General features: G+C 58.7%; 1 long non-coding RNA gene across 1 annotated transcript; it reads left to right on the top strand.

Moving 5' to 3' along the window:
- Positions 1 to 159: 159 nt before the first annotated feature.
- LOC112551180 lies at positions 160 to 6,495 on the top strand. The gene is made up of 5 exons (XR_003095387.1): positions 160 to 497; positions 1,803 to 3,092; positions 3,501 to 3,700; positions 4,195 to 4,292; positions 5,027 to 6,495. It is a non-coding gene; the product is annotated as an uncharacterized LOC112551180 (long non-coding RNA).
- Positions 6,496 to 8,318: the final 1,823 nt, after the last annotated feature.

Raw genomic sequence — 8,318 nt, 5'->3', positions numbered from 1 at the left:
CAAAATAGGGGAGCTCCCCCCCTTCAGGTCACTCCCCTGCCCCTGTGGGAAAGCTGACACCTGATGACGTCAGCCTGGTGATGCAGTTCCGGCGTAATTGTCTGCGAGCACCTCCCCCACCCCCAGCAGCCCGGGGGCGGAAGTGAGCACCTTGCGCGGGGCACGCCGGGAAAAGCGGACGCCATCTTGGCGCGGGGCAGGCCGGGTAAGGCGACCGCCATCTTTTTGCCGCGCTGCGCGCGCCCCACAGGAAGCCCCGAGCTGGCGAAGTAAATGCCTGCCTCGCTTCTCGCCCAGGTTTCGGAGGGGCTGGCGTCCTCCCAACGCAGACGGCTCCCCTCTATTTCTTCGAGTGTCCGGGCAGTCCGGCTTTCCCCCGAAACGAGCGTTTAGCTCTTCTTTTTCCCCGCCTTTTCCATCAGGCAGAGCTCCGGGCACCCCTCCGCACGCATGAAGGCCCTTCCCAAGATGGCGGCGCGTCGGGGAAGCCCAAGAAGGTCGGAGCGTGAGTGCGCGTGCGCGGCGGGGAAGAACCATTCCGTTCGGGGAGGGCGCGGGCGAGACCATTGCTCAGCACCGCGGAACTTGCAGGCCCCTTGGCGAGGAACGAGCTGGAAGATACCATGTGTGCCTGGCCGGGGGGGGGCGGTGTTAGTTGTGGAAGGGCTCATTATGCTTCCGGGCGGATAGGAAGTAACCATTGACTGTAACTATTCATTTCCTGTCGGGGCGTGCGCCGCCCCTCCCTGGGGGTCACCAGGATTCCGGGTTTTCTCTCATCAAAAATTGCAAAGTCTCCTATTAAACAACTGCAAATTCTACGATAAAAAATTGCAAAGTCTCCTATTAAACAATTGCAAATTCTATGATAAAAAATTGCAAATTCTCCTATTAAACAATTGCAAATTCTGTGATAAAAAATTGCAAATTCTCAATATTACAAATTGCAAATTCTGTGATTAAAAACCCCAAATCCGTGATTAAAAAGAAAGATAGATAGATATATATATATATATGTCTCAGTTGAACACAACGTTTTCTTGATATATTTACCATTTGGAAGCAATCTGGAAGCCTACCCGTGCCATATATCTATAATAAAATACATCCTCAGTACCTATACATTTTGGTATTTGATCTTGGGGTTTTTACCATGGCAAACCGGCGCTCCCCGCGCCCCCTCGCTCACCGGGACGCAGGTCCAGGCCTCGCCGTGGCAGGGTTGGACGGAGCCAGTCGAGCAGGGCGCAAGCCTGGCCTGGAGGGGCCACGCACCATGTTGCAGAGGCCGGTCGCGCCGCCCTGCACCCTCCACGCCAGGCACGGGCACCCGCGCAGCCCAGGCACTCGGGCCCACCCTGCTCCTGGGGGGCCCTGTGCACCCCAGTCAAGGGCCGGGTGTCAGCACCAGTCAGGCCTTGGCCCTGCTGCACAGTCGAGACCTGGGGCCAGAGGCACCCCACAGAGCAGACAAGGGTCCTTGGCTTGCAACCCACCTGCCTTCCCCATCAGAGGTGCAGCGAGCACCCCCTTCCCGAGCCACCTGGAAGCTCCCCGCAGCCTAGCGCAGAAACGGCCGCGCTGGCAGAGGGGAGGGTGCTGGGCGCCCCGCTCACGAGACTGTTGTGCCCAGGGGTGGCCTCAGGGAATGGGCTGTGCTGTGCTGGCACCTGCTCTGTGCACGGGGTTTGCACCGATCCAGCCACAAGCGCAAGGGGGCACGTCTGGGTGTTTCAGAGCCATTAAGGACGCACGTATTCCCGCACACGGTGCCCTTCCCACACGCACCCTTTCCTGTGTAGTTGCAGGAAACAGCTGGAAGCCCAGCCAGCCCAGGGACCTGTGTTCCTGCGGGGCAGCACCCACATCCAAAACCCCAGGCACGTGCAAATGAACTCTAAAAATACCGGCGGCAGGTGCCAAACTTCACCCATGTCAGACTCGGCCCCACTCCGATTGCGGGACGCAGCTGGAGAGCAAACAACACGGGTCACCTGCGGCGGGAACTCGGGCCTCGTCGGCAGCTCTGCAAGATGGCTCCTCCTAAAAGTGCCACCTCTTCATTTTCTGACCATAGAAACATCGGAGCAAGTCCCCTGGGGCCAAGCACTCAGAAAGAGCCACGGGTTGCTGCTCTGCAGGATGGCTTCGATGCACGGGATGCTTCCTGTTACAGTCTGTGGGTTTCTCTTGTTTTCACACCTGGCACTGCAGACACTGCTGCCCTGAGCTCCTCTAGCCTGCAAGCTTCAGGTCTGGGACTGAAACAGATTGTGATAAACCGTTTTTAATTTCGTGTCTCGGCCCAATCAGCCAAGTCAGGTCCAAATCCTATCGCCTGAGCAGAGCTCAAGGGTTCAGGTCTGTGTGGCGCTACCACCGGCAAGTCTCCTCCTGCCCAGCCTCTTCTGGCAGTCCCAAATCCACGGCAGGCATCCCATGTGCAAGCCCCAAGCCAGAAGGCTGCAGGGTTCAGATGCCCTCGAGTATCGCTTGCCCCCAGCCAAAGGCCATAGGAGCAAGTGCAGGAGCCAGGTGTGTAGCTACAGCAGACTGGAGGTCCGCACCCTGCACCACACAACACCATCCCAGGAGATCTGACCTTGGCAGGGAAAGCCTCAGGGGTGACCCTGGTGTCTCCCCTGCCAGGGAAAGCCGCTGGGGCCAGGGCAGTGACTCGTTGGACTGGACAGTGGAGCCAGATTCCCACACCACCCTGCCCCACCTGCCCGCATTCACCACCGGCCCCCACCACAGCCGCAGCAGCCAGAGCCCCGCTGCCACCCCAGCCACGCTGACAGTATCCTGGGGACACGGAGACCGGAGGATCCTGGGACTCCTGGTGCCAGGGCTTTCTTGAGGTCGCCGCAGGCCGTGAGCCCAGCAGCAGCCGCAGGAGCCACAGTGGGGAAGGTAGATGCTGGGGCTATTGCAGCCCTGCCGGAGAGTTGCACCGTCCTGAGCCCACTGCTCTGACCCCCCGTTGTCTGCAAGTCCCCCTGTGCTTTCACCGCTGCTGCATCACAGGGGTGCTTCGGCACTTACTACCGTGCCCTGCCCCTGCATCCCAACCTCACCAGGGCATGCATAAGGTGATGGCAGAGGCATTTATACCCCAAGTCACAGGTTTGGCCCTGGCTGGGTCACCCCACACCCAGGGGGCTGCCTGTCCCACCCAGGGTGGTGCTTTCATTGGGTGGGACACCCTGGGTGGGACGCTTTCACTGGGTGGGACACACAGTGTCCCCAGGGGTGGGGGCAAGCCCATTGCACCCCTTGCCCCGAACCCCTCTGCCCAGAAGGGCTGGGAGGATGCTACAGATCTCTCCACGGGAAGTTCCCCTCCTGCTCCTACACCTCCTGTATCTTCTGCGGGAGACATCTATCTTTCCCTTGAGACACCCACAATTGAACTTTAGATTGCTTGTCTTCACCGGTTAATATATTTGTCATTTAATTTAAGCCCCATGTTTGTATTGATCCTGCGAATGCCAACAAAGATCCTATTTGCTGTGCTTCCTAATGACGCCCTTTCGTTACGCCTGTTGCTTGCTGCCGTTAAACATTCGTCTTCAAAATCAGTTTGACACCACCCTTCATTCAAAATGCCCAAGCAAAAGATGTCCTTCAACCCAAAATGGTCGAAAGAACTCGATGTCATAGAAAGGGCGAGAGCATCACGAACATCGCTCCTAGAGCTGTGAGTAAACATTTAACTTTTTGGTAGTCTTTATAGATGTGGTTATTATGAATTAGCACTAAATTTAGTAAAAAAAAAAATAAATCACAATGCACTAAATGCAACTGTCCTCTACTCTTGAGGTACCTCGATGGCCACCCTAAGTGAAGGGAGAGGCCGGTCCTGCTTGGGACTGGGACCCGCGGCTATCGGAGCATGCTGTACAGGGCGACGAGACAGCGGGAGGTGGGGTGGAGAGCCACGTGCAGACACATGAGCGTGCGTGTGGATGCACAGCAAGCTGGAGGAAAACCCTCCTCTTTGAGCGGGCCTTCACCACTAGCAACGAGGATGCAGACCTGTCTGGGGGACTTGCTCTCCTCTCTGTGCCCTCGGGCTCTTGTGAGCTGTTTTGGCCTCTGTCACTCCCCTGCTCCTCAGTCCCTGCTGTCTCACTGCCAGCTGATGGCACCACTCAAATAAGTCAAGTAAATAGACTCATTGGACCCTGCTAGATGTTGCACCCTGCCCCGGATGCCTGCTAGATGTTACGTGTGCGACCCCAGGCCAGGCGCTGCAGACAGGAGAGTGCACCAGTGAGGAGAGCAGCAAGGTAAGGGGCTTTGGCGACACTGGGAAGGAGCTGGCCAAGAGATCCTGCTCCTCACCAGCGGTAGCCTCTGCTACTGGACGAGGAGCTGGAGCAGAAGCTGGGGCTGGGGCTGGGACACACCAGGCCAGCCCCTCCCTGGGTCCCCTGCAGACATCACTCCTTCCCCTGAGTCTCCAGGCACCTTGCAAATGGACACCTGGCCCCTCTCAGGAGCCCTTCCTCACCGCTAGCAAGGCACAGAGTTGAAAGTCCCCAGTCCCTGGGTGGATTTCACCCCAGCAGCTCTGTATAGCACCACCTTAGGCCCAGCTCTGGGCAAGAAAGCATGGGGCAGTGAAAGCACCAGCCCATGCAGCCAGCAGTACAAGTCCTGGGGCGACAGCTCCCAGACAACCCCTGCCATTGCTATAGCTCCTTTCCCTTGCATCCCCACTGAGAGCAGCAGACAGCCCAGGCGCAGATATCTCTGTGCAAAGGCAGCTGCTTCCCCAGGTCTCTGGTCTGTCTCTGAAGCGGATGTAGCGGCTCCTGGAGATCACCGAATGGTCTGGCTCCCAGCATGCGTGCAGGGAAGTGGGAGAGGGTCCCACTTCCCGGCCCCCAACCCTAGCTTGCTGCTCTCGGGGAGACCCGAGCCCTGCTCCGGCCAGGCGGGGTGGCCCTGGATGCATTCAGGGATGGAGGGATGCACACCTGCTCCCCGCTGCCCTCGAGTCCCTCACTCTGCTCTGCAGGACCAGTGCTTCCCTCCAACGTATGCAGGGAGCGTGCCAAGACCAGGTGCTCAGGAAGGAGAAGTCCCGCTCTCCCACCTTCAACAGGCGTTGGCAAATGCATGCGTGTCTTCACACCTCAACACAGACAGCCCGCAGCTGTGGCTGGACTCGCCCCATGAGCGCTGAGGATGCTGGACAGCTGCCCTGGAGCAACGTGTCCATGATGGCCCAGCAGAGGCTCCAAGGAACAGCCCCGGGGAGAAACATTTCATGGGGAAAACTTCACTAAACTTCTCCTCCCGAGCCAAACCCCAGAGACGTGCCCTCTCTTCCTAAGGAGCACCAGACCTGCGTGCACCAGGGCTGCACCTAAGCCCTTCAGACTTTGCTGTTGCAGTCAAATGCCCGATTTAAACCTAGTGCAGTTACGGATTGACACAACCCCGTGGTTGATTAATAGCAGAAAGGCTTTAAACACAATACCACAAACAAGGTAAGGGCAGAAAAAGGCTCCTTTTCAATATTCAGTACATGAGCTGCCATCGAAGCCCCGGGGTATTCTAGCTGAAAAAAGTTTCTCTCGCCCATGCAGGCAGGAAGCGGTTTTTGTCTTTACAGCCTTTGCTGGGCACGGATCCGGCACCCGGGAGGTGGATGGCTGGGTGCAGAAGTGATTTCTGATCTCTCGCCCTCCGCACAGAGCTAGAAGCCCTTCAGACATCGCCACCTCTGTAGAACTAGGGGAAAGCCTTGTACCTCCTTTCTCCACCAAACAGGGCATTCGGGACCCCTCGCATTTGCCTCACTTGTGCCTAAACTATTTGTAACCCCCCCCGATGGCACTCCTACAAGGGCTGAGCTCCAATTTGGGGGTGCTGGGCTCAAGACCTCTACCCAGAAGCCTAGAAAACCTGATACTCCTCCCCCATTTGCAAGCTTCCCCCATAGGAACAACTCCCCCGTTTGCAAGCCCCCTAAACAAAGGGAATGGCTTATTCAACTGCAAATGAATAAACTTCCCCCCACCCCAGAGTCTCTTTCACAAGCGGACGAGGTCCCCGGCTCCTATGGAGCAAATGCACTCTGCAAGTGCCCGTTGTCTGGGCCTGGCACCGTCTCCCCAGTCCCAGCTCGGGGGGTAGGGGCATGGCGGGGTCTGGGGGCTGCTCAGAAGCTGAAGGGGCGGTTGCAGCAGCGGGAGGGATCCTGTCCTCAAACAGATCCCACTGCCAACAGACGGGCGCCTTCCTGGCGCCCCGTGACCATGGGAGGAAGATCCCAGCCCAGGCAAAGGATGCAGCCGAGCCATCGCTAGCAGGAGGTTCAAAACAGGCCTCACTGGGGTGGGGATTTGGACTAAAGGACTGCGATTTGGGTAGGTGAGGGTGGAGGGTGGATGCACAGGGGTGCAGGGGATTGGGTGCGTTTATTGTAACGGGAAACGCAGGTTTCTTAATGTGGTTTTAAGATGTGATGGAAAGCTTATGATAGAGGATGTGTGTGTATATATATATATATATATATATATAATGCTTTCTCTCTCTAGAAATATATTGTCATTAAAAAAAATAAAAAGCACACCCTAAAGGCTGCTCCAGCCACCAACACCTTCCAGTGCCCCCAGCCCAAGCCACCCCATTGCTCCCCCACCCTGCTGTCTGCCCCTCTCCAGCCCGTACCACAGCAAGGGGCTTTGCTTTGCAAAACCAAGGCATTTGGAAGGGGCGCATCCGTGCAACGCGTTGCTCTGTGATCCGTCTCTTTCCTCCTCCTCCATGGGACCCGCACGAGTTGGCACAGGCTGCACTGGGCTCTGCTGACCTGTGGGAACAAGACACAGGAGATTTAGGAGCCAGAGTGACAGCAGCACTGGGCGGGCACTGATCTGGCATTCGGCCCTAGCTTGGGGTCACTCCCTGCACTGAGAGGAGAGGAGAGGAGGAGATGCCCCTGTCCCCAGCACTCCCCAGGGCTGGCTTGGAGAGGGACAGGCAGCATCTTCTTTAGAGAGTCCCTCAGGCCAGAGCCCGCCACACTTACCTGGTAGCTGCAAGCCTGGGCTGACCTGCCCCTGCCCCTCTCCCAGGGCTCACGCAGAGGAGGAGGGCATTGCCAGGAGCCCTGTGGCCCCACACATAGAGTTGCGAGCTGCACGGAAGGGAGGGCAAGACCTGACCCCAGCCCAGGAAACAGCACTGCCCCAGCCCGCAGCAGACTGGGCAGGGGACGAGGTAGACCCTCCAGGCCAGGGGTTCACATGCTAAGAGCAGACTCCAAAAAGGAGGTCCCGGAAACCCACCAAGGAGCCACCAAGCTCCTGGCAGGGCCAGGAACGGGGGGCACAGACAGCACCAGCAGGACGAGGGTCCCTCCCCAGTGTGTCTCTTCAACCTTCAAACCCTGGAGGGGTTGGGGGGGGGAGGGGGTGACAGACCCACAGCAGAACTGCCTGGCTCCCAAGGCAGGTTCCTGGGGCTGGCCCACAGGATGCCACCCCTTTTACCTCCTGCCCCAGGCTGCAGCAGCCTCTCCCCTGAGTCAAGTCCTTGCGCTGACACCCACTGGAGGCGTCCAAGGCGTCGCTAGCTGATGGGAGAAGGAAGAGGAGGTTAGAGCTCCCTGAGCACAGGGACCGGTGGTCCCAGCGACACGCATGTCCTGCCAGAAGGAATCACCAGATGCCATGGTGATGGGTGCCCTTGTGCACGGGCAGATCAGTGCACGGGCCAGTGGGGCCCGGGCCCCTGGGGACGCGTGGGTTTCCCCTTGCAGGGGGCAGCATTCGAGCCTGCAAGGGGCTGCTGGGAGCGAGATGCAGGGGGCACCGTGTGCCTGTGCATAAGGCCTGGCACACAGCTGGGCAGCGTGGAGAACAGCTCCCTGCACGTAAGTGTATGGGGGGAAGGGACGCGGTGGGGGCAGATTGAGGCCCCCTTGGCAAGGGAGGGAGTGGGGAAGGGGCTGAGGACCCAGGACAGAGCCACAGGCCACTTGTCCAGGAGGTGTGTGTGTGGGGGGGGGGGGGGTGGCTTCCTGCTGTTGTGTGCACCCCCAAGGGGAGGAAAGGAGCGGGGCATGTGCCTCCCCCCAGTTGTGTGCAGGGCGGATGCAGGCTGCTCACTGTGGTCTCTGAGCTCCCCGCTCTGCTGCCTTTGCCCTGGGGACCCTGCGTCGGCTGTGTGCCCCCTGCCCGCCTGGCAGCACTGGGAGGGCACACATTCCCCATCTTTTCTCTGCCGGGAGGCAGACATCAGAGACTGCAGCAGCTTCCACAATTGGGGAGGGCTCTGACCTGGGGCCACAGCCCAGA

Source organism: Alligator sinensis, unplaced genomic scaffold (assembly GCF_000455745.1).
Source record: "Alligator sinensis unplaced genomic scaffold, ASM45574v1 scaffold637_1, whole genome shotgun sequence".
Taxonomy (NCBI): Eukaryota; Metazoa; Chordata; order Crocodylia; family Alligatoridae; genus Alligator; species Alligator sinensis.
This window is presented reverse-complemented; position numbering and strand designations above follow the sequence as displayed.